Below are 24,765 nucleotides of genomic sequence, written 5' to 3'. Positions count from 1 at the left end.
GGTTAGTATTTTAGTTGAGTTTTAGAGAGTATAGAGTATTACTTAGTGTCTAGATTAGGTTATTTTAGTTAATAATTTAATAACTACTTTTAACACATCACTCCTAAAATACGTAATGGTTGGCCTTTAATAGAGCTAACGGCAAGCAAACAGACAAACAAAAAATTAAGTGATGCTTTGCCTTTCCAAGTGTAGCAGTCCTATCCCTTAAGAAGAGTGTACGCTGGAGCCCTCCTGAAACAATGGCACGGTAAAAAAAAAAGTTAATACAAAGCAACAAATAAGTGAATAAATGTTAAAACCGATTTCTTTCTGGCACCTCCTATTTGTTAGAATATTCTTCAAAAATATAGTTGTCAAAACGACATTGTTCACGAAAATTGGAATACAAAAATAGTTATTGAATTCGATCATTATGGAAATTGAAAATGCCCAAGAGTTATTCCTTGAATATGCCCAAGAGTTATTTGAATGAATGAAGGTATGTTCGATCAATCGAACAATAACATATTAAAGAATAAGAGCAATCTCACATCAAGTTACCTATACGTCGCATACACCATACAAAACGTTTGAAAATTGGAAAGCTATCAATCATGAATTGGTCTATACGTAGCGTAAGAAGAGTGTCAAAATAAGATAATAGTACTCTTTCTTTATGAGACTAGCCATGTCGAATCGACTCTCAACAAATGGTGCTTTATTCCCAATCCAATTCTCTTCCCGCAATGACATAGAGACATTGGCTAGGTCCAAAATCTCCTTTTATTTTTCACCACCCACACAACCTATATCATTGTCAACTTCCATCTTCGAATTTCCTTCTCAACCGATTAATAAGCCTCCTTTACACCTGAGCTCAATAATATCATTTTTGCCAAACTAGTTTTCCCTTGCCGCATACCGACCAACAAAACTACCTAAATTTGGCACAAGTGAAGAAATCCAATTCTCGTACCCCTTTGAACCAACAATACCCGAACCACTTTTTGTGTCACATGATTAGAATTAAGGTTAATTAGAATAGTGGATTAATGGTATTGTACGTGTTTCCGGTAGTTTTCTTAATTTCCTTGTTACTGGAAGAATTTAATGAAGAAAGCTGATAGCATAAGTTATTAATTGTTCTTGGTCTATCTCTTTGGTAGGCTACTGTCAAAAATTTATCTCTATATTAAGTAGAGGGGTGATATCTATTTTAACAAAAGAAATTTACAAATACATAAAAACTTAAGCAAATGACATAATGTGTACACGCAGAATTAAATAAATACTAGTGTCTAACAACCCTTCAAGAAGAATGGTATGTCAAGGACCTAGACCAAGCATGGAGCAAAATAATTCAACTTACAGTCGAGAGAGGCTCTTTGTAAAAAAATCCGCAACATAAAGCTTGGTAGGAACAAACTTGGTATACAATTTCTCGGAAGTAGGTCCGGAAACCGGATCCGACAACGAACGGATTTGTTCTCAATAAACGTGTGAGACGGGTGCGGTAAATCAAACAACTGAGCATATAATGTAAAGATAATTAAAGGATAGTGAACAATCTCATTATCGATTAAAGATTTGATATATTAATAAATGAATCGACCCCACCCAAGGTGAGCTCCCCTTGGGTGGGTGATTTCACCATACAAAACACACATAAAAACTAATAATGATGTCCTATTTATAGTTAAAACCAAACATTCTTGAAGATCTCCTCGCCGCTGAAGTTAACTCTTGCGCCGAAGCTCTTGACTCGTATCAGGATTTCTCTCCCACATTAATTATTTTCTTGACCATAATATATTTAATGAGTTTCACATTTGTATATCGCAAGTTAGAAATTATTGCTCTAACAATCACCCCCTTAACTTGTGATATCAAAACTTTGTCGAACCGTGTCTCGCATCTTCACGAATCACCCGATAAACCGAAGCCTCTTCGTTTCAATTCATCCCCTCAAGGTATGACCCACCTAATTCCATTCATGAAAGAGTTCTCGCTTCTTTATTCATTCTCTCATATCTTAGGCAATATAGGTTGAGAAGAGCTCAAATATCCATAAATCGATCTTGAAATACCGGTTTCAACGGTCGAATGACAAAGCTTATTAATTATTCTTTAAATCCAAATCCATATACAATTTGTTCAAATTTCACCACCCGTTTCCAACTTCTTGAATGCCTTGAAAATAATATAAAAATAACAAGCTTTGAACACAATTAAACAATGACGAAAACCCGATCAATTTTGAATTTCTTCAGTTTCATCAATCGAACATATAATTATTTCTCAGCCCAAGAACATCTTGCAAACACGTGGCTCGGTTCACTATTTCCTATATGCATTTATCTAAAATTATCAAATTCAAAAGAATTACCTTCATTGAATCAGGGCCCAAGAAAAAAATTTAACATGCTGGACGTGAGTCATTTCGACCCAATAGTCCAAGTCACCCTTGAACAACCCACTTATGTTCACCAAATCCCAATAACCACACAATCTTCATTGTTGCAAAAATAGAATCTTTCACCTGGTCCTAGGGTGGCCCGTATGATTATGGACCAATTGTGGGGTCATGATGATATCCTAAAACCCTAGTGTCACACAAGATAGCCACCATGCCTTAGGCTAAGGGGTGTGGGGGGCTCTAATGGGGGCTACAGTGGGGGCTCCAGCCAATAATATTATGACGTGTGGCAGAGAGAGAAACTGGATAAGGGGGTGTTGGAGCCCCCGTTGGAGCCCTGGCCCTGGTGTGGAGGGGCTCCAGCGAATTTTTATTTTTATTTTTTTACATACGCGTTCAACTCTCTCTCTCTACTTTTATTATTATTATTCACACTCTCTCTCTAGAATTTAACACCCACTAGCTGTCTGTTGTTGTCTTCTTCTCTTCTACATCTTCTTCTAACACCACACACACAGTAATTATAATTACACCTCTTACACCTAACTCTATCTTCTTCTTCTTTTTGATGATTCAATGGATACCAAAGGACGACTTATTGCAGGCTCTCATAACCGTAACGAGTTTGTTTTAATCAATGCTGATGAAGTCGGACGAGTAAGTCAACTAAACTAAACCCTAATTTTATTATTATTAATTAAATTATTGCAGGCTCCAACGGCTCTTTAACGGCTCTTTTCTCTCTATTCTCCCGCGACCAGCCTCACGCCTGCCTGGATTTCCGCGCTAGCGCCCCGTTCGCGCCCCGGCTCGCGCCCCGGTGGTGTGGTGTTAGCGCCCCGGGGCGCGAGCGGAGGGGCTCTAGCGCCCCGGTTAGCGCCCCACACCCCTCAGCCTTAGCAACCAACAATCCTAGCCGTTCACCAAACTGTCATCATCAGCATAGGACCCCATGCCATCCACAACCACAAACCGCCAGCCTACCGGAAAAATGAGCCGCCGACATGTGTACTACTTTGCACACCAACCCCAGTAACATCAGCCGTAGACAGACCATCAGATCCGGTCTCCACCCCAAACTCCATGGAAAACCGTTCACCGGTGTCCGAATCTCTTCACCGAAAAAACAAGCTTGAATCGAATCGAGTTTTCCTTTGAATCGAGTTGAGTTTTGAAAACTCGATTCGATTCAAATAAAACTCGATTCGGTTCAAATCAACCCTTGACAAAAAACTCGCCGTAGTTTACCACTGCCACCTAAAATCCAATTTCCAGCCACCTAAACCAAAACCATTGTCTTCATCTCACAGTTGCAACAATCAGAGATAACCGACACTCACCCAACTGAATATTGGTGTTTGATTTTTTACATCTCCAAAATCTGGAATCGTTTCCAGAGAAGAACCGTAGGCTTGCCGGAATTTTGGAGCATGGTGGAACTATCCCGAAACGCCGGATCTATAAAGACAAACTCCTAGCATGATTATTTCCAACTTTATTTCCAAGATCTTTAAACTTTATTTTCAAAACTTCCTCTCGGTTTGGGTAAAAGCGAAACTAGAACTTGAAAATCAAGAATAAATTTGAATCAGTTGATTCAAACCCGCTCTGATACCAAGTGTAGGTCACAATACCATATCCGAAAACGAACGGATTTGTTCTTGATAAACGTGCGAGTCGGGTGCGGTAAATCAAACGACTAAACATATAATGTAAAGATAATATAAAGGATATTGAACGATCTCGTTATAAGTTAAAAATTTGATATATTAATAAACGAACCGACCCCACACAAGGGGAGCTCCCCCTGGGTGGGTGATTTCACCATACAAAACACACATAAAAACTAATAATGATGTCCTATTTATACCTAAAACCAAACATTTTAGAACATCTCCCCGTCGAAGTTAAACTCGTGCACCGAAGCTCGCGTCTCATTTTCGGATTTCTCACCCACATTAATTGTTTTCTTGACCATAATATAATTAACGAGTTTCGCATTTTAATATCGCAAATCACATATTATTGGCCTTACACTGGAGGTAACAAGTTCCCAGATGAAAAGGAAGTCAAGCTCAATATGTTTTCCGTGTTTGTGAGAAACCAAATTTTGTGTGAGGAAAAGAGCACTCTTGTTATCACAAAGCAAGGTTGGGCGATCCAGAGGAAGAGTATGTAGTTCATGTAGCATATGGGTAATCCATATAAATTGTGCAACGGTGTTGGCCATAACACGAAACTCAGATTCACAGCTTGATTGAGAAACAGTGAGTTGTTTCTTAGCACCCCTTGAAACAAGATTTCCACCTAGAAATGTGGAGTAACCATAAGTGGATCGGCGAGTTTTAATACTCTTAGCCTAGTCAACATTAGAGTATTCAAGATTTAAAGTGATGGACTTCGAGGTAAGATCATATGCAAGGGTGTATTTGATATAGGGATGTCCAAAATACCCGAACCCGATTAACCTGACCCGAACCCGAATAAGCTAATTAGGGTCAGGTTAAATAGGGTAAAAAAGTATTAATCGGGTTGACCCGAATAACCAGAATTGTTAATAGGGTCGGGTTTATTATTGAAAAATAATCGGGTTTTGGGTTAACCCAAATAACCCGATTAGTGATGATAATTTACTTCAAATACAATAATGAAAATGTGAAATAAGCACTAAAAAGTCAATACTGAAAGTTTTATAGAGGAGTTAATTATTCTTCTACTTGTTCATGAACCGTTAGACTAGAAATTCTTTTAAAATAAACGAAGGGACATGAACAAATGTTTCACTCGTTCATCTATGTTCGTGAACACTCGTTTATGATCATTCATTTAAGTTTGTTTACGTTCTTTCATGTTCGTTCACATATTAATAGAAAATTATTAAATATTATTTGCATTTAGAAATTATATCACCATAATATGTTTATATTTGTGTTTATTTAAATGCGTTCATTTATGTTCGTTTATCTTTGTTTAATTGTGTTCATTTATGTTCATGAACTGTTCGTTTATATTTTAAATGAACGATCATAAAAATACACGAACATGTTCATTTTTTAATGAAAGAACATGTACACAAATATTTGTTGGATAAGTGTCCGTGATCGTATTCGTTTAAAGTTAAACGAACAAACACAGGCATGCCTTTGTTCATGTCCATTCTGTTCGTTTGCAAGCCTATACGTAATTATAAGATAATTACTTGTGAAATAAATTGAAAATTGAATGGAATGAGAATTTTGCAACCCACGAGTTACGAACATAAAAATCAACTTCAAATTATAAAGTAACATGGTCAACCCGATTAACCCGACCCGACTAACCCGAAACCCGAATAACCCGAACCCGACTAACCCGAACCTTAATTGGGTCGGGTTTCGGGTTAGATATTTTTTAAGAAAAACCCGACTAACCTGACCCGATTAACCCGAAACACGATCGAGTTGACCCGATGAATACCCCTAATTTAATATATCTGAGAATGTGTTTGACACTCAAGAAATGAGTGATGGTGGGGGATTGAAAGAACTAGTTGACTTGGTTTATCGCAAAGGAAAGGACAAGGTGAGTAATGGGTAAGTTTAAGTAGAAGAGCTCTTACAAGAGACCTATTGTGCTTGAGATCTAGGGTTCACTAGTTGTAGTGAAGGACTCATCAGCGGGTAACGGAGTATGCACGAGCCTAAAATCAAGCAAGGTGGCCTGTTAAAGATTAATGAGACCTCGAATTGGCTTTGACAACCGGTCGATGACCGTAAATTTTGAGGGCCAATTTTTTTTATTTGTATATGTTTCATATATATTTTTCAATTTTAGTAAATTAGATATGCATCTTAATTATCTTAAATATATTGGGTCAAAAATCCTTTCTTAATCTAAAATCCATAGAAAATATTAGGACCAAACTAAATTTAAAAACTAAAAAGAAGGAAATAACGACCAATTAAGCGTAAAAAAAATATGGTCAATTAACTTCCAAGCCCGTTCCTTCTTTGGTGAACATTATGTAGAGGTAGGCAAGTGATGACCGCTGAGTAGCTGCCATCCTAGCCGGCAACCACCACCCTTGTTTGACGCTAACCACCAGCTGGGGCAACATTGACCAAACTATATTATTGCTATGTTTATTGTTACAACGTTAATCGTAATTTAAAAAACTTATTATATATATTTTGTTGCTTGTTAAAACATACGGGTCTTTCTATTTTTGCTCAACAAAAGTATTTAAATTATTGGAGAATGCGCTGACCGTCAAAGTGGGTTCCATGAGCCCTAGGAAGTTACACTTATTGTTTTGGTTCATGTCCCTATTGAACAAAACAGAAACTATACACACAATTTGGGACGCTTTTTCTCTGAAAATTAGAAGTACATTACACAAGGAAATCAAGACGTCTAAGAGTATTCTCATCCAACCCACCCCCCCCCCCTCCCCGCATTTTGGCTAGGCGTTTTAGAGCAAGTGTTTCCTACAAAACGTGCACATGACACAAATTTTGAGGATTTTGTGAGTGAGAGATAGAGAGAAGGGGAGGAGATAGAGGCGTTTTGAGGATATTTTTCCCACTACACCTATTTTTTGTAAAATGCCCAAAAGTTAACTAGACACCGCATGACGTAAAATGCACGGATATGCCTAGTTTTGACTACGCATGTTGAAATGAGAATCTTCTCATACATAAGCCTATCTGGCACTCAGGGGCGGATTTATATACATGGGTGCGGGTTCACGGGAACCCACTGAGTTTCGGATTTTATATAAAACGCGTATACAAAATATGAGAGTGAACCCATATATAAATTATAAGTGAACCCATAGACAAAATGGACTAATGGTTTGGTGGTAAAGACGCTTCTATTCTATTGTAAGAACCCTGGTTTGATTCCCAACTTCAGCATATTTTTTTTAATGGTTGTGAACTAATACAGGCAGAAGGGTTAAAAGAGGAATATTCTACTTCAGCAAATTTTTTGTTACTGGTTGTGAACGTATAGGGCAAAAGGGTTAAAAGAGGATTCTTGAAACACTTGATTAGTTATCGAAATTATTACATAACAAAAGAAAAAGCCACTGTATTGAAAAAAATATATATAGAACCTTCCATCATTTTAACCATATTAATAAACTAAAAATTAAAAATCCAATATAACTATTTTATCATACAAAATTAAACTAACATAAAATCTGAATATTAACGAAATAAGTTTGTGTAAGGAGATCCTGAAAGTAAACAAATTGCTAAATCAGTAGACTTAAAATATAGTTAAAAAGATTTTAAATTTTATTCGCCTAACTTGAAAAGGTTATGGTTGTTTTAGTTGTAACTCTTGACACCGTCTTCCAATCATGAGTGATAGATACTTGAATGTTTTTTTGCATTTGTTACGTTGAAAGGAAGTAAGTTCCTTCAACAAGTTTCGGTCAAAGATGCAATGTTAGGTATTCAAAAGATGAAAACTCATAGTGGATAGCTATAGAATATTTTTTTTTTAATTCGTAAAGACCACCATATTCATATTATATGTGTTTTTAGTTTCTAAGGATGATGTTTGTTTTTGTAATTGCATCGTATTTTTATAATATGATAAATCTTAACCGACCCGAACAGTGAACCGTTCAACCGATCCGCACAGTGAACCCACTGGAAAAAATTTCTGGATCTGCCACTGCTAACACTGACATTAAAGGATATAAAAAAAAGCAGAAACAATCCCACGTGAACTCTCCCATGTTCCTCCATGATCTCTTTATAAATATTGTATTATTCAAATTCTTAAATAACCCACATTTTCCACTTGGTCAAACTCATAACCAAGTCACACTAACGTGCAAACGATTGATGACCCATCCAAATGACCCGTGACTCGTTTGGTCCATGTACAAACCCGATTAATCGAATATATTGAAGTATGGTTAGAAGTTGTTTAGGAATAGTTATCAGGAAATATTGTTAAAAAGTTGGAAGTAATCTACACGAAATACAATCTTTTTTCAAACTTATCCTAATAATACTTTGTAGGATTCCAATTACAGAATACTATAGCAAAGAACATATAATGATTATAAAAACAAAAAACAAAAGCGCCAACGTAGCTCTCAAGTCCAATATGCTGCTCATAGATGGTTTATTATATCCCCCAAAGACACATAAGTACCAACAACTGCAACAATTAAGCCGCTTAGTAGAACAAACACAACAATCACCAGCTCAACCCCGATTCTCTTGTAAATTCCTGAGATCTTCAAGTAGCAAAAGCATGGTATTGTTATTGAAGTTGTGGCACATAAGAGGGCACCCACGAGTGACATCAGATACACGAAAAAGGGAAAGGATAGGGCTACGATTACAGTACTAATCATCAAAATTGTTCTAATTATGAAGCTACGCTCCCTTCTATAATAAGAAGCTTGAAAATGCGCTTCAATAGCGTTTAAGATTGGTGTTATCTGTAGTGCATATTTAGCTACCGGGGTTATGAGGATGGTGCATATGGCCACTCTTGAACTTATCTTGTCTGTTGGAAGGTTTAAGGTAATCTGTGACTCGACCATGGAACCAAACATAAGATAACCAATAACTGCCATCAATGAGTAAGTAACTGCACATAAGGCAAAAGAAAGGAGCAAGACCTGCAACATAGAACAACAAACAGTTTTGGTAAGAATGGAGATAAATGTAATTATAGGCACATCAATGGACAATGATGATATCAAAACGTACCTTTGAGTATTGACGTCGGTTTTTCATGGAAGTATATAGGGTTGGGAAAACTGTATGACCACAAAAGCATAATGTATATAAGCTAATAGCTGTAGGAATTCCATTCTGATTCATGAGTTTGCCTTTTTCATGAAAACCAATACCATCAGCGGCACCAACCCAAAAGACCCATCCTATGATGACCATCGAGGCAAGAACTCCACTCGCGGATACATAGGATAGAATGTTCATGTTGTCTAACCAACATGTAGGAAGTATAATGAGTGCAACAAGAACAATAAATCCACTTTTGGCACCAATATGATAGCCATAAACATCAAAATCCATGTATGGAAATAAGTTAGCTTAAATTATCACCTTCTAGGATCAGGAAACCTGTTGCTAGGAAGTAGACTTCTATATTCATGGTTATTGATACTATAGCTTTACCGGTTTTCCCGAATGCGTGATTCCCAATATCAGGGTAACTTGTTATTGTTGGATCAGTATCCATGCATCTTTGAATCAATAATCCTGTGTAGAAGGTCAAGCCGGCAATTACAAAAAGTAGTATCAAGCTCAACCAACCTCCTGACGCCATCGCATATGGAAGTGATACTATTCCAATTCCTAGAAACATGATAAATTAAATTTAGGGTTCTGTGAATGAAAATATGATTACAAGACATGGAATAAATAATAGTACCTGAGAGAGCATTGAGACAATTGAAACAAGTACTTATGAAAGAGGCGTTGCCTATGTTTGTGCATTGCTCATCTTTTGAATTTATAACCACGTCGCCATTGCCATGCAGTAATGGTATTATAACAGAGTAATCTTGCTGAGTTTTGTCCCCCATTAATTACACACAGAATATCTCTAAACCAACCTTCGTATAAGGACTGTACGTTTTCCCTTATGCCCAAACTTAATAAGAGATGGTTATGATTATGCTTATAATTATATATATAATTATACCTAATGTTTTTTTTTTTTTTTTAAACAATAACTCTACAACTTATAAATGATATCTTATAAACCTTTATATTCAAGCAATAAACCTTACCACGTTTATCTTGTATGTATAAACAAATCAATCAATCGATCAACCAAAACAAAATGTGACTAATAAAATATTATTACAAGTTTCAGCCATTTACCATTTTAAAACACATACATTATGATAATTTTTTTTTCTTTTTTTTTTGTTTTTTAATTTTCTTTCAACGGCGTTTATTTTTAAATTTTTTTATCAATTAAAGGGGTTTGAACCCATTTAGAAAAACATTCTTATAACAATTTTATAGGATTAACTAGCTAAGCCAAAGGCCCTTAATTTGGCATAATAAAGTAAAGTTAAGTATTTCTAGCCAAACCGAGCAAGTGACCCTTGGCTCGATAGCGGCTTATTCACATACTGAGCTGGCTGAAGTTGGCTCGGTTTCAAACTAATATGAATTGAGCAAGCTTTTTTTAAGCGAGTTACAAATTTTTTAAATAACCCAATTATTATAGTACAAACACATGATCATTCATTTTCATTATTAATATAATGTATATTTGCTTTCACTTTCTTAATTATTATAACACAAACACATGTTTCACTATACAAAGAAAGTCGTCGAACCGTGTAACGCGATTGCAATATATTAATAAAACAAGGAGAAGCCTGATTCTTGATGTAAAGTTAAATAAAAGGAAAATGAGAGACCATAGAAAAAGTACGGCAAAACCTAGGAGATGACCCTACTTCCTTTCTTTCCCTTTGAAAATAAAGGAAAAACCAATCAAAAAACACAACGTACGTCATGCTTCTTAGACCATCCTTTATTGTGAGAGGCTCCGAAGCCCTTCCCCAGTGTCACGTCAGCGTCACGTGGGTATTGGGGCTTCAAAACCCCACCTCAAAAATGCTCCTCTATGGTGAGGGGGCTTCGAAGCCCCTTCAATTTTTTATTTTTTTATATAAAACTAAAAAACCAACAACTTTATTAAACTTAAAATATAATAAAAATCAAACTTAATTAAACTACAAAAAACATAAAAAAAACATACAAATAGAAAAAAAATAGAACTAATATTCGGCGTCCGATTCCTCGTTTGCGTATTTTGTCATTATCCTTGCTTTTTTTTTTCCTCCAAAAACGCCCGCGTGGCCGGATCTAGATGCGAGAGATCCTTTGCGAGGAGCATGAAATCTTTCTCTCGTTGCCGCTCCGATGTAGCCTTCTTTCTTTCTTCATGCATGGCTTTGTATTCCGCATGCATCGTTTTTCTTTCTTCATGGCTTTGTTTTTTCTCTTCGCGAAACTCTTTAAGTACAAGCTCCAAGTTGTCAAACCGCGCGCTCACGTCGGAACTAATCGAGGATGTCGTTATTGATGAAGACCCCCCACCTCTAGCCGCCGCCTTGGCCTTCTCTCTTCCTACCAGACGTGGAAACTCATCTGATTCATCAAAAAGAAAATCGGGATCAATCTCCTTCAAGTTAAATTGAGAACGAGCATCCGACCCGGCTTGAGACGACGATTGATTGGCCGAAGTAGATGTTGTTTTTGACCGTTTGGACGGGCGCGGTGAAGATGTCGGGATAGGATGTCATTTTGGCTAGCTCGTGCATTTCCTCCAAATTCCAAACATGCCCATGCCGAAGTCGTGACCATGAAGGCCCTTGTATTGTTTCAAGATATCCTCAAGGAGGTCAGTATCGTTCATGCCGCTTCCTTTGTTATTCGTAAGGCGAGTATGAATTTGGAGAAGCGGTTCATTTTTTTAACCATTGTCTTTCATTTGTTGGTGACGAAATCATCCCCACGGTAGCGACCTCGACCCATTATCTCAAAGAACTTTCCACGTATTTCTGCCCAAAATATCGAGGAGCGTTTATCATCACCTAGGATTGAATCTTCGGATGAGTCGATCCATGCTTGCGCCAACACTGCTTCCTCGTCGTCTTCCCACTCTTTCCTGTCAAACTTTTCGATGGGTGTTTGATCGGCCTCAACCTTATTTTTATGGCTTCATTTGCGACGAACTTGCTGTTCATTTACTTGGTTTCGGGAACTTGGGTTTCGGGTATTGGGGTGTTTGGGTTTGGGGCGGTGGAGGCATAAATGGCATAAACGGAAACGGTTGTACGGTTGGAGGCATTATGGGTAGATTCTGGTTGGCATAGAAAGGGTTGGTAGGGTCATTGTTGTTTGCGAGCATACTAACCCACAACATTTGAGCCGGACCCCACTGGTTTGGGTTCGTGTTTGGGTTTTGGTTCGGGTTTGAGCTCGAGCTCGTGTTCGGGTTTGGGTTCAGGTTTGGGTTTGGATTTGAGCTCGAGCTTGTGAAATTTAAGAAAAAATCCATGGTAGAGAGTTGAGATATTTTTGTAGTGAAATTTGAGGGTTTGTTTGGTATTTGTTTGAGTAAAAATTAATAAAATGGGTTGGTATTTATAAATAAACTAATTAGTTTTTTTTATTATTAAAAAAGCCGTTATATGAACACTGGAGGGGAGACCCACCAAAATTCATTCAACCACGGCGGCCGTTGAGTTGGCCAGACCCTTGCCGCATTGAATGGCGCCCCACCGCGGTGTTCCGCACCCTTGTCGCCCAAAAAGCCCCTCAAGGGCGCCCCATAGGGGATGGTCTTAGATGTCTATGCCAAATTTTCAACTAACATCTCATAATATACTCTTTCAAACCACTTGTACACACATCTTATAGAATTTAAACATGTTGGAATAATGGATCGGTTCAATTATGTCAACACGACCAACTGAGCTATGATCCATAAAACTTACACCTTGAGTCACAAACATAAAATCTGATTAAATGGTTTAACCAGTGAATGACGAATAATTATGTTGGAATTATTATTTATAATAGTTAGAAATAATAATAAAGTTTATTTAATAATCATTTCATTAATCCATAAAAACGTCCAAACGATTTACAATGAAATGGCTGGTAAGCGGACAACAAGCTGCGCCGCAACCCCTTTTAATAGCAAACTCAATCCTACTAAAAACAAAGTTTCAGTTCTTATGGACCGATACATTACTATGCACGACTTTCTGAACTATGTTCTAAAGGTCCCCGAAATCTAGAGCTAAGAAAACAAATGTGTCAAAGTCAAAGGGGATAAGCACATGCGGATTCCTAAAAAGCTTTCTCGTGTTTAGCAACCTTGTCTGATGTCGCCTTCAATATTGTCTGACCTGCTATAAACCCATTGTCCCTAAGCCCAAAAGAGGGGACACTCCTTTGATGTCCGCACAAGCGTGTTTCCCCCTAAACACCCAAAATAAGAATATCGTTCGGTCGTAAAGTAGATCTTTCTTTAAGAGGACCCGTAAAAAAGTTTACGGTGACCTCCTTCTTAGCCGAAAATCCGGCCTCGTTGAGGAACATCGCACAGAACATCCCTGATGTGATAAAAGTAGTTATAAAATTATTAACTACAATTATGTTAATCTAGACACTAAGTAATAATTCTAGACTCTTAACTTAACTAAAACTACTAACCGGCAAGTGTACCGGTCGACTCTGCTACAACTAAATAAGTCCGGATATCGAACTCACATGACTCTTTAGATTACATTAACTTGCTAACTAGACTCTACTGACTGACACGATTATTTATTTTATATGCTTATGAGGGGGTTTTACTAAAAACTAAGATAAACTAAAATAAAAACTAATTAATAAACCTCAAGACAACTTGACTTAAAAGCTGGACTTAATTCATTCAATTTCAAAACCACCTATGCTTGAATCCCTAATGCATCAATTATCAAATGGTAGGTAAATGCTATTTTATGGAACCGGGATATTAAATTATTCAGTTAAGGGGAAACCGAGCTGGACCATCGACCCTTCTCAAGGAGACACATATGGAACCTAACAAGCTATTAAAATTACCGGTTTAATTAGACTCACTCACGGTTGCTAATTTATTATATGATAAGTGCCTCTATAAGAAATACTACCTTACAACGCGGAAATCAAAGGTAATTTAATGAACTCACTTGACTAGATAAACTAGGTTGATAAACCAAACCTAGACAGACTCCTTAAGAAGAACTAAATTTAGCAATTCAAACAACGAAGACTTATCATATAATCTATTACCTTACAACTATTTAGATTAACAGATTTATTAATATTGTTCATATGGTTTATTGCAAATCAAATATAAACTAGTAAAAAACACACAATAGATGACCTAACAGAATCCTATTATATGAAACAATCATCAAGGAAACTGTGAAAAGCAAAACTCATCAAACAATCCTAAGCACACATATGTGTTGAATGAAAATCAATAAACCTCTTTCTTAATCATAATCCATAAATGAAAACAAAATCCAAACCAAAATCCAAAATCAACAAACGTTCATCATGAGCTTAATACTCAATAATAAAACAAGATAAATAAACCCAAACATTTAAATCATAACCAAGATAACAAATCAAACCGAAAAACAATGTTTGATTGAGTAGGCGCTGAACCTGGACGCTCTCTATACTTAAACCAATGTGTTTGCTTCCCTTTTCTATCTCCTACCAATTATTGTCTAACTTTTGTAGTAGACCTAAATCTCAACAGGTCGGCTCCCCTTTCAAAAACCAGTGGCTCCCAAATATATATAACCATCATCAAAAGCTTTCGTCCAAACATCAAAAACCCTTTTGTGATAATTCTCGGGCTTTACTTCCATTTTTCAACAAATCCAAGATCAGCTCATTTATAATTGATCCATTTTTTAATTCCGTCTATGTAGCCCGATTTCAGCTCATTATATCACCAACCATTTGATTTATTACCCTGAGTGAGATGGAGACAAACCATCATATATTAATTCAATATATTCATTTATTTTTCTTTATGACATACGATTTTTTGGTTTAATTTTACTAAGTATTTACTTTCTTTTTTTATTTATTTATAATGAAATTGTTATTTTAGTAATGATCGGTGATAATAATAATAATAATAGTATTAATATGAGAATCTATTTATTTACTCGTTGGATTCAAACTTAATAAAAATACTTCATTTTAGATCATTGTCTCAAGTAACAAAAAAACATAAATATGAGCCAGTTAGTAATATTTTATAAATATCCACACACTTAAACATTTTTCGCCCTCGAAAAATATGCAATGGAATCATAATCGGAAACTGGTATTAAAAACATATAGGTTGCTTTAAAACTCAGATAAACGCAAAAACCGTGATTCCCAATATTGTTGTTCACTTAAACTCAACCACGAGCTTATCAAGCCCCCACACACATTAATCAATCAAGTTCAAGTGATAGTAAAAAACGTATGTGTCTCACACCTTTGGAGTTAGATTTTCCACCTACCCCATCTCAAGTAGGAAATTGACTTTTACCTAAAACCCAACCCGAGAAAACACGTACTCGAACCCGAGCTAACCCGACCTTAAAAACCCGAACCCAAGAAAAGACCTACCTAAACCCGTACCGAAGTAATTTTGGTTGATTCTCGGGTTTGATTTATATTTGGGTCAACCCGAATACCTCGAATAAACTTTTAGTTTTGAAATTACATATATTTTTAGGTATAATAGGCTTATTCTTAGCCACTAGCGTTATAAGAATATGGTGCTAATCGATTGTTTAGTGTTAATTTATGTTTTTCGTTTATTACTAATAGCTACCGTAATCGAACAACCAAATCACACCCTATTGAAGACGTTTATGATTCGAGATAGTTTACTCTTCTTTTAGTTTGTTTGATCAAATTATGTTGGTTTATTATTTGATTATTTTCTTACGAGCAAATAATAATATGTTGTTTTAATTTTAGCATTGTACCTTTTTAAATCTTTTTGTTTTTTATTTCGTTTTTTAGGATACTCAAAACCCGATTAACCCAACCCGAAAAAACCCGAACTCGAATTACCTGAACCCGAAAACCCATGAGAGATTCAGGTTGGGTTTTGGGTCAAGATTTAAAAATTTAAAACCCGAAGAACCTGACCCGAAAACCTATAATCCAAAAATGAACCCTAAGAACACCCGCAATCTCAAGCATAATAAAGACAATTAAAAACTGGGTTGAAGCAAACTTATTCAACCCATCACCGTAAGATAATAACCCCTTAATGGTAAGATAAAGATTAGAGCTCGTATAAAATTGGTCATTGCGGGGCACCACCACTCTCTTTATTTTCATAAAATGGAGTGGTGTGCTAATTTAAAGTGCATTTAATTCTCATCACCTCAGGGTAATCAGCTTACGGTAATACTCCTTATGCCTTATTGAATTTCAGCTTATGGTAATACTCCTTATACCAAGTCTTTACTTTCTTTCTTTTTTTATTTGTTTATAATGTAATTTTTCTTTTAGGTTAAATTATTGATAATAAATATAATAATAATAATATTAATATGAGAATCTATTTATTTACTTTCAAACTTAATAAAAATACTTCATTTTTGCTCATTGTCATAAGTAACTAAAAATCATTAATATGATCCACTTAGTAATATTCAATAAAAAAACCTAGATCAAAGTACTTAAATGTAACATTCTGAAATTTTGGTAAATAATATTAAAATATTATTTACGTTGGAAGAAAAATTTTAGTTAGTACAAAAATAATAATATAATAATAATGATAAAAAGGATAGTAGACTAAAATAGACGGATTCGATCATGGACATACAATGAAGATGAGCCTAAGATTTATGGGCTTAAGGAAGTATAAATAACCCTTAAACCCTAAATCCTTTGCATCTCCATCATTCTACACCTTAGCATGCACCATAAAAAACACACACTTAAGCCGAACACTCTACACACCATTCTAATCAACAATCCAAGAGCAACCGAAGATAAGAAATCATTTATCTCTGCTGACCTAATATTATAGAACCCGACACAGTAGCCCTGAGATCCTGAACGAGCCGTTTGGATTTAGATCTACCTTTTATCGGGTGTTTAATCCATAAAAACGAGCTTAAGGGTCATATTAGCTTGGATCTGGACCACCCAAAGCTACCTACACCATAAACAATCAAAATACGGCCAAACATGGTGGTTAACGGCGGCAGACGATGCCGTAATCACTTAAAAAACCCTAATAACACGTTAAAGATAAGCTGACCTGCACATATCCGATGGATATGTGCCCAACGGATAATTGAGGAGCGTATATTTATACACAATATGTAGGTTCGACTTATACGGGCGCATATGTATCTGACGTGTATGTACTTATACGTTGGAGAACATATACAAGGGTTTGAACTCCAGGTCACCTTAACCCCAGCCAGGGGCTCTGCCCCTTGAACCCTATTAGGGGCGGCAAGGGGCTGCCGCCCCTGGACCCTCGTTAGCTAGGGGTTTCATTAGCCTAGAAATATGATATAATTAGGACTTGTTAAGTGATGTCTGTTAATTTCCACACAGTTAGTCATGCCCAACTGAGAAGAGGTGTAACTATAAATTCCGAAAGGAACAGGACAAATGTGAGTTTCTAGCCCATTTTCTTTGTTATCTTTATCGGATCCGTGTTCATACTCCTATATGTTTAGTTAATATACTTACCTTAAGTGGTAAGTGTATGATGTATAAATGTTTATGAACAATATTTGAATGATATAAGAAAAGCTAAGAGTATGTACATAGATGTATATGAACATATATATATATATAACTAAAAGTATGTACGATATGTATTGTTGTATGGTTGTATTCTTAAAAGGTTGCAGGCCTTAATAAATATCTGCAAAGGTTAAAAGGTTGCACACCCTAATAATATTTGCGAATGTTAAAGGGTTACAGACCCTAATAAATATATGCGAAGGTCAAAGGGTTGCAGACCCTCATAATATCTGTGAAGGCTAAAGGGTTACAGGCCCTAAATATATCTACGAAGGTTAAAGGGTTGCAGAACCTAATAATATCTGCAAAGGATATAAGGCGGAATGCTCTTTAAAACATAGAGAAAAATATGTATGTAATGTACAGGTTAAAAGAATGAAAGTATGAAAGAAAGAATAAGAGTATGTATGTATGTATGTATGTACGTACGTACGTATGTATGTATGTATGAAAGGAAGGTAAACATGTTAAGCATGCAATATGTATTTTCAGATACGTATATATGTAAGTATGTTAATGTATTGTATGTTGTATGATTAACTAGAACTTACTTAGCGTAGGTGACTTTTAGTATGTACACATGTAGGTAGGATGAGACTGCTGGCTTGAGGAGCACACATGGCTGATGAATAAAGAAGCTAGTATCTGAAGATTTTAAGTTATATGTTTATGATGTTTGAACTTTAAAGACATGTTTAACTTTTAAATGTCTATGTATGAATGATTGATGTTTAAAGTATTCCGCGAAAGTTTTAATTCACTAAGATATTTAGAACCGTGTTTATGAGTAAATCCAACGTCCAATGTATGACAACGGGACCACGGCCTTATATTAAAATTATAGGAAATATATATATATATATATATATATATATATATATATATATATATATATATATATATATATATAACGTATATATTTTAGGCCATATCAATCCCTCACCAAATCATGCCTGTACTTAATCTTTGGCAACTCTTTGCAATGAACTGCATGCTCGCCAGAAGAATCCTAACACACCTTGCGGCAAACCGCGCATGGCCCATCTACTCGAAACAAATAGATCATTAACTGATACTTAAGGATGAGCCGGTATGTTGGGCCTAGACTAATTGGTTTGTACTTAGTTGTTGGGATATGTATGTAAACCGAGATCCTTATGGATCTCAGTGGGCTTTGGGCTGTTGTTGGGCTAGTTAGTTGGTTACTCTATATATAGTTCACTTGTATAGGGTTTTCGGTTGTTCGTTCATGCAGTGTTTTGGCCATTCACCTTGTTATAGTGAACGAGTATTGTATCGTGATTAAGCACCCGACGCTTAGTATAACGTGTGTTTTTAAGCATTCCCGTGTGTTTTACATGTTCTTATTCAGTGTTCTTGAATCATCTTGTGTTGGATTTTCGCACCAACATCAAGATCCATTGATATCATATTGAAAGATTCGTCTTGGACCTTACAATTAGTATCAGAGCCTTAGACCTATTCAGGCTCGTTATTATGATATCAAGGATTCAAGATCTTAGTTTATTGGTGGTTTGGTTGTATTTTCTGGTGAACTGTTGTTCGGAGAAGAGAAAGATCTGTTTTGGTGAAAGATTGGTTTTTGGTTTAGAAACCAATCAAACTCCATAATTCTCGGGAGTTTGTTAAAGTCAAAATCTGAAAGATTCCTGGGTTCTCGGTTTAAATCAAGTGTTTTTGGCTACGTAAGTGTTTTCGGCTACATTTAAGGGTTTTCTGCTAAAACTAGTTCTCTGTCAAACACAATACAAGTTCTCTGTCAATGATTGGTAGTTCTCGGTCAAGAACCAGTGTTATCGGTCAACGTATTAAGTTCTCGGTCAACAACTCTTGTTCTCTGTCCACGTGTGCTGTTCTCGGTCAACGATTCTAGTTCTCGGTCAACATACCCTGTGAACTTAGTGGGCCTAATCAATCTGATTTGGGCTTTTTGTATATCGGACCTTAAAATTGTTTGGATCTAAACTTCACTTGGACTGGACTGATTAAGATGGATCAACTAAGTAACATTAATGGGTCATCCAATGCATCACTTCATCAGGAGTTGGACTCTATTATGGGGACCACTACTCGCGTGCCCCGTCTACTATCTCACGAGGGGTTTAGAGAGTGGAAGTTTCGTTTCGAAAAATATGCTAAAATGAAAGATTCTAAAATATGGAGTAGCATAGTGATCAGGGGTCCCCAAGTCATCACTTACCAGAAGGAAAACTCTATTGAGATTTCCGTGAAGCCTGTTGCTATGTATGATGATGAGGATCTTGTTAAAATGGAAGAGGATGAAAAGGCTCTCTCAACCTTGACTATGGCACTCTCACCTGAGCTTGCCCTAGGTTTTAGAGAATTACAATCAGCTAAAGAACTGTGGGAAGCCCTGATTAAGGTGTATGAAGGAAACAAAGATATGAAAAGAAGTCGTCAATATTTACTGAGACATAAATTCAACATGTTTAATTATGTTCTGGGAGAGTCATTAGAAACTCAGCTTCAAAGGTTCATTGCTCTTGTGACTGAAATGAGATCTGCTGGCATCAACTTAACAGCTGCTCAAACTAACAACAAGTTGGTGAATTCATTACCTCAAAGTTGGGACATGAATGTTGCTGTCATTAAGAAGACTAAAGACCTCAACAAGTTAAGACTATTTGAGGTTATGGCCATCATCAAGGCATGTGACATAGACGACAAGCAGGGTGCTATTAATCATGAAAACTCCTACAGTGTAGCTGGTTACAATGTTGCTTCTAACAATGCTCTTATCTCCCAAGATAGCTTCTCCATGTTCAAGACCTCTCAGGGACAACAAAAATTTCAACCTCAACCAAACTTCTCCATGTTTAAGTCCACTCAAGATCATGGTCAATATTCTCATGTCTCACCACAACCTACACCAGTTTTCTTTGCTAAACCTGGTCAATCCACCGCTAGTGCTCAGTCGTCCGGTGTTTCTCCCAGTCAGAATCTCAGTCAGACACTCGTTATTTCAAAAGAAACTCAAGAGAACATCTCTTTAATGGCTGGATTCATGAACTGTTACAATGCTTTCCTTGCTGGAGATTTGGTTCAACCCGTAGTGGCTGCCGAACTTGATCAAATTCATCTTGATGATGTAGAGGAAATGGATATCTCTTGGCAAATCGCCATGGTAGTGTTTCGGGCCAATAAATTTACTAAGAGAACTGGAAGAAATAATTGGAACGTGCCAAATAATCAGAAGGTGGGTTTTAACAAAGACACTCTAAGGTGTTATAACTTCCACGAGCCGGGTCACTTTGCTCGTGAGTGCACCAATCCAGCCAAAGAAGGAAACATGGAAAGGACACTGGTTCCCGTGGGTAATGCTAGAGGAGAAGTTGGAAGTAGCTCAAGTGATGGTGAAAGGGGTATGGTTGCTCAACAATTCTCATGGACTGATCAGATGACTGCTCTCAACTTGAACAATCAAACTGCTAATCTTGCTCATGTGGAAAAGATTGAAGAGGAAAATGCTATTGAGGAACAAGTCAAGGAACTCCAATTCGCATTCATGGCATTCACTTCTCCCAGCTCGTATGAGGTAAGTTCTTCTCCATGTTCTCAAGCTTGTATTGATAAGTTAGATCTTTACAAAACCCATAACAGTAACATGCTTAGAGAAATGGAAATAATAAAATCCGAAAAAAATAAACTTAAGAAAACTGAAAGAGCGTATTTGGATAAAATAGAGGCACATAAAAAGGACTTTTCAAAACTAAAATCCGATTTCAGTTTGAAATGTTGTCATCATCTTGATGCCAAACATAAAATTGTTGAATTAACTGCTGAACCGGAAGCTGCTAAGTTAGAGGTCTTTAATCTAACTGAGAATTTAAAAGGGCTGAATTTAATTTTAAGAAATTTGATGTTTCCAGTAATGCAGTTAATTCCATGATTGAAAATCAGTTATGGTGGAAAGAGAATGAGGGTGAGGGTATATGATATAGTCCGGTACCCCCACCGTATAATTGTTTTGGATAAAAATCAGCTAAGGATAATGTATCCAAATCCGTAAAAGTGAGGTATAGTGCTATGCTAATAACAATGATTTTATGAACGAAAATGGAATGAACAATGTGATTTGGTATGAGGAAAAACCCTTTGATCTTGTTCAGATCAAAAGAAAAAAATCCCGGGTGATGACAACTCGTCGATCACCAATTTATTAATAACAAAAAAGGTTACAATTGTTTGGAGATGGTGATCGATGTTACAAAGTAAGCTAGTGTGTAGAGAGAGTTATTGATTCTGCTCTAGTGTGTGTGAGAATACAAGTGTTTTTTTTTAATCGATCATATCTCAATGCTTATAAAGAAAATACATATAACAACTAGTCCTACTTATCCGCCACTATTCCACAACTCTTCCAACGTTTATTGACCACGTGCTGGGAGCTTCCAGTAGCAAAATTTAAGGTAGACCAAGTCACAAAGCCGTTACTTCTGTTGAACAATAACCTACACACGTGAAACAATTGTTAATAATACTAACCTCTGAGGATCCTTGATCTTTTACATGGTTCTGGAGCTCTTCAGGAGGATAACTGATCCAGACATATCTTCAAGGATAATATATCCTCAGCAGAGAAAATACCAGTCCTAACAATTGCCCCCAAAATGGCGGGTGTTTATGCTTTACAGCTGGCGTTTTGAAATTTGAATCTTCTGAGAAAACTGGATGATGGGACGATTTTCCAGAAATATTTACCATTTAGCCCTTGATATAATCATAACCGCCTATAAATGCCGTTCGATATCCAAGCGACACGGCATGTATCCTTTTTTTCTTCTCTTATTTTCTTTGAAAATAATGTCTATCACTTCATCTTCTTTACCTCCTTCTAAACCCTCCGAGCAATCTTTCGATGACTTTGAGTTGTCGGAGATGGAGCCACAATGCCTCATAGCCAACCCCTCTATTGAAATTTGCAAACTCACGGATCCAGAAGTTGTTGAGTTTCGTTTGTTGTTTCCTCCGAAAACCCTATTTTGACCGTACGAATCCAGTATCCACTGCGACGTGTACTCAAAAACCTGGGTGTGTTTTCCTGCCTGCCCATTCCTTATTGGCTACAGTTATCCGTTTCCCCCTTTCACTCAAAGTTTCTTTGATTCCACCGGAATATTCTACATACAGGCTATGTCTATGGTTTGGAGGGTTCTCAGCACCATAGAAATGATTATTGAAGATGAGAAAATCGACTTCGACTTTCAAGAGTTGTCCCATCTTTACACCCTTACCACCCACGGGCCTGCCAGATTCATTTTGAAATCCAAGCCTCGACAACCCCATCCGATTTTGAAAGTCACTTTAAACGATTTCTTATGGAGGAATCAGTTTTCTTCGTGAAACGTGACTCCATACCCGGAGGGGATGACCTTCCTTCAAAATGGGTTAAAAAGGGTAGGATCCTGGATCCTTAAAAAATGATAGGATCCTTGATGTTTAATTTGACTTTGAGTCTTCTTTTTGTTTGCAGTTGAGAACTTTGCTTCCTTGGCTAAATTACCTGGCACAGAGGAAAAAACAAAACGGTTCCTGGCACTGGATACCGAGGTCAGAACTTTTCAAGCCCGTTTTGTTGAAGCTTTTTGTGATATTTCCTCGGATTCCAACATGTCAAGTAAGTTTATAATAACGATTCTAAAGTAAATAAAATTAAATGAAATACTTATCTGTTAACTGAATTTTCGTAGGTGCCAAGAAGTCTCAGAAGTCTGCCAGCAAGTTCTCTCTGGAAGACATCGACAGTATGCTCACTCCTCAAGACATCAAGAAAGAAATTCTGAAGACAACCACCAGTTCCCAGCCCAAGGCTGCAACGACAAAAGTTAAGTCCGCGGCTTCTAAGAAAAAGAGGTCCTCCGATCCCGAAACCCACTATGACACAGTGCTCTCTGTAAGTGTCCGGTATCCTGCTACGTTGAATTTAAGGATCCAATATCCTTCTAATCCCGACTAAATGGTTTATTGCAGGCTATGAATGCTTTCAAGGAACATTATGAAATATTGTAGGCCATATGAGTGACAAGCTATCTGGGTTAGGGAATGCGGTGGTCAACAAGGACAAAGCTTTGGCTCAACTTAAGAGACAACTCGAGGATCATATACCCACAGCAGAAGCCCAGCGCCAAGAGGAAGTCAAGCTGGCAACGGAAGATGCCAAGATGTGGGCAGCTAGGTCAGTGCTTCAATCGAGGATCAAGATGGCGAAGGAGGCCGGTGATCCTGCTTTTGATAAGGCAACCTGGAACGTGTAGAAATGGAAGGCTACCTTGGCGGCTCTTGGTGGTGATGAAGTTACTGAGATGGCTGAGGAGGATGTTGCTGGGACGAGCGGGGTTAAAGATGTGATTGAAGGTGGTGAAGGAGCAGGTGCTGCAGAGGGTGAAGATGCAGCTTAAGTGGGCGATGAAGGATATCAAAGACAAGGCCCGAGTCCATTTTTTTTATGTTGATGTTTTAAAGGATAATCTATTTTGCAATAAACAATAGTAAGTAGGGTTTAAGGATCACTGATCCTCAAGACAATTTTCAGGGGTACCGAAGGTGGATGGATCCTTTGTTTGTGAGGATGAAGCCTTTGGTGCCTCTGACTTTTATTTTCCTGCACTTAAGAACAATTAGTAACACCTGTTTAACCCGGGTGGATGGTCCATCTTTTGAATGGTGAAATCCGGGTTAAAGATTTTGGTAAGTCCAAGTGACTTATGCTTAATAATATAAAGTTTTTAATTATCTTCTTGTTACTTGTCATTTTGAAAGTTTGTATAATATAGCTTTAGCTTTATTGAAAGTTTTGAGAAATAATCTTGAGTAAAAAATTATAAGATAAAATATCCTTAAAGGGATAACCCTAAAATGATTAAAATTACTCCAGCTAAGACAATATAAATTTATTAATAAAAACCATACCATAAGGTCTAGGTAGACCCAAGTTACCATAAGTATAGAACCTTCGATGATCCTTGAAGAAGTAATATAAGGATTTTG

General features: G+C 36.8%; 1 pseudogene; it reads right to left on the bottom strand.

The window, feature by feature from the left end:
* Positions 1-8,503: 8,503 nt before the first annotated feature.
* Positions 8,504-9,956, bottom strand: LOC143636430 (amino acid transporter AVT1I-like; annotated as a pseudogene).
* Positions 9,957-24,765: the final 14,809 nt, after the last annotated feature.

Source organism: Bidens hawaiensis, unplaced genomic scaffold, assembly GCF_021521415.1.
Source record: "Bidens hawaiensis isolate Kalapana, Puna unplaced genomic scaffold, B.hawaiensis_p1.1 tig00007952_1, whole genome shotgun sequence".
NCBI classification, from domain to species: Eukaryota; Viridiplantae; Streptophyta; class Magnoliopsida; order Asterales; family Asteraceae; genus Bidens; species Bidens hawaiensis.
The sequence above is the reverse complement of the archived record's forward strand: the minus strand, read 5'-3'. Positions and strand labels throughout refer to the sequence as shown.